Here is a 2,747-nt window from a genome sequence, read left to right on the forward strand (position 1 = left end):
AAGGTAGAGAAAGAAGAAACATACATCGCTCAATTATTCCTCTACAAAGGAGAACAAAGGGGAATAACCTGGATGTCTGGAACTGCAAACATATGGTGGCAGAATATTCTTTTACAGAGCTTTGAAGAACTAAAGTGTAATGACCTTCACATTACTGAGTACATTTGACCTTTATAAGGTTTGTGTGCACATAAATAAATCTATCATAAAAGAGGCCTGTGCCTGCCATGAACGTGCTGTCAGAAATTGTTTATTCATAGAAATGCTTCACTGTTTACATCGAGTGTGTTTACTTGATGCCGCAAGGGGCGGCAGTGCCAGGAGATGGTGGAGGTGGAAAAGGAGGAGGATGAGGAGGACAAGGTGAAGGACTCAGCATGCCAGTGAGCTAGTGAGCCAGCAAGAGCCCACATTATCAAACAGCCAAAGCAAGTTCGACACAGGCTGCATCAACTCACACGTTCCTGCCAAAATCCAAAACACAGTTCTGCCAAACCCAGGCATCACATTTAAATATCTGTGACTATGGAAACAGTACTTCTGGATAAATTGAGGAGCGGGTATTAAACTTGATGCTGATTTGATTAATAGTTTTGTTGGTCAACGTGTGACTACTTTGTTCAGGTTTTCTTTCTGCTTCTGTGCTATGATGCTCACGTACATGTGTGCTGAAAACACAGTTTCCTCATTAATGTTACATAATCATGGACTTTGTGATATTAGCAATCAGGCTCTATGACAAAGATACAAATAAAGTCACATTAAACTAATATTTACCAGCCAAATGCCACTTGAATTTAATTTGCTCTTTTTATTTGATATTGTATCAAATAAATACAACTTGTAAAGTGTGACTGCTTCTTTTTAGTCCATTTTCAAAAATGTACTTAAAATGGGTTTGTCTCTGTCCATCACCCTTTTCTCTGAAGATATAGCTTGAATTATGGCTTTAAAAAAACCAAACATTTTAAACATTTAACTATGACCCCTCTTGATCTGATCCCAATTTTGTCTTTTACCTGTTGCATGTGTGCTGAGACGTATGCTGCTGATTTACACAGGAGGAGCACTCCACCAATTCACCATTTCATCTCACTTAAGATTAGATTTTAGATCCAGTATGGATCATAATGTGGAATTTTGCCACATGTATTCATCAAGCAGATTGTAAGTTGGTGCAGTCTCTGCATATTGGAAAAATGATGCTAAAATGAGATCAGAAAGTGACCAAGCATCAATATGTGATGAGATGGAAGTGAAAATGGTTAAAAATAAGTGGACGGTTTGTGTTTGTCCTGTGGACCCAGTGTTAGAACTGGATCTTTACCATGAGCGACACATACACTCACTGGCCACTTTATTGGGCCTTACTTTTTCATGGCATAGATTCAACAAGTTTCCTCAGAGATTCTGGTGCATTTTGGCATGATAGCATTATGCTTATGCTATAAACCCACACCGTCTACTTCAACTTGGCACACAAGCTGAAAACAAGTTGAGCCTCACTGAAGTAACAAAGACAACTGTGATATCTATAAGCATGGCTCAGAAGAGGGAAGCCCATTAACCACAGGTCCTCACAGACTGACCGGATGGGGTCACCATACCAAACAAGCACACTCATTCACTCATGTTGAATTGCTCATTCAACAATTATTTCCAAGGGACCAGCTTCTACACTATATTGCCACAAGTATTCACTCACCCATCCAAATCATTGAATTCAAGTGTTCCAGTCACTTCCATGGCTACAGGTGGCTCGTAATGAGCAGAGGACACCAACTTTCTCCAGAGTCAATCACTACAGACCTCCAAACTTCACATGGCCTTCAGATTAGCTCAAGAACAGTGCTGAGAGGGCTTCAAGGAATGGGTTTCCATTTTTCGGGTGTTGCGCTCTGCAAAGTCATTGACAGCACTGCTCAAATTCAGAGTCCTGGCAGTGTACTCATTCTGCTTTCTGCTCTCCTTCCTCTTTTGAGCACCACTTTCTTCCTTTGGCTTTCTAAACATAATTTTATTTGCTGCCACACCAACACACTATCAAGGCACTTGCCAACAAACAAGATGTTGCACGGCTGAAGCATACAAGTAATATATTTCCCAGTATCCCCCTGCCATCCAAACTTTCCAGAAAATGGAGTGGCATGGAATCAGTGGAGCGTAAAATGACTGAGTAAATATTAGCATCCAAAATTCTGTTCATAAGAAAAATGTATGTTGTATAAAAAAAGTTAGGCTTCGGATTAGAACCATGATTTAAACATGTAGTTAACCTGGAATCTGTTCAACTTAAATTTAACATTGCCAACATACGCATGATGTCATAGTCCTGGGTCAGTTTTCCCAGTGTCTTTGAGATTTGAATGGGCTCATGGGTTTATAATGGGAGGGGAGGGGTAATTTGGTAGTCATGTCAGCTGGGCCTCTCCTACCTTCTACATCCTGAGGTGCTACATTGGCTGCCCCGTTGTGATTAACCCTTTAATTTGAGTTTTGTGACATGGTGCATTATCCTGCCAGGAGCAACCCTCAGAAGATGGGTCATAAATGGATGGATCAGTGTTAATATTCAGGTAGGCCGCACCTTTTAAATGATGCACAGTTCTTAGTAAGTGGCCCAAAGTGTGCCAAGAATATATTCCCCCCATTACACCATCAGCAGCCCGAACTGCTGATGCATGGCAGGATGGATCCTACAGAAGCACATGATGAAGGTCTACATCTCCCCACTCAGAAAAGCAAGC

Source organism: Archocentrus centrarchus, chromosome 23, assembly GCF_007364275.1.
Source record: "Archocentrus centrarchus isolate MPI-CPG fArcCen1 chromosome 23, fArcCen1, whole genome shotgun sequence".
Taxonomy (NCBI): Eukaryota; Metazoa; Chordata; class Actinopteri; order Cichliformes; family Cichlidae; genus Archocentrus; species Archocentrus centrarchus.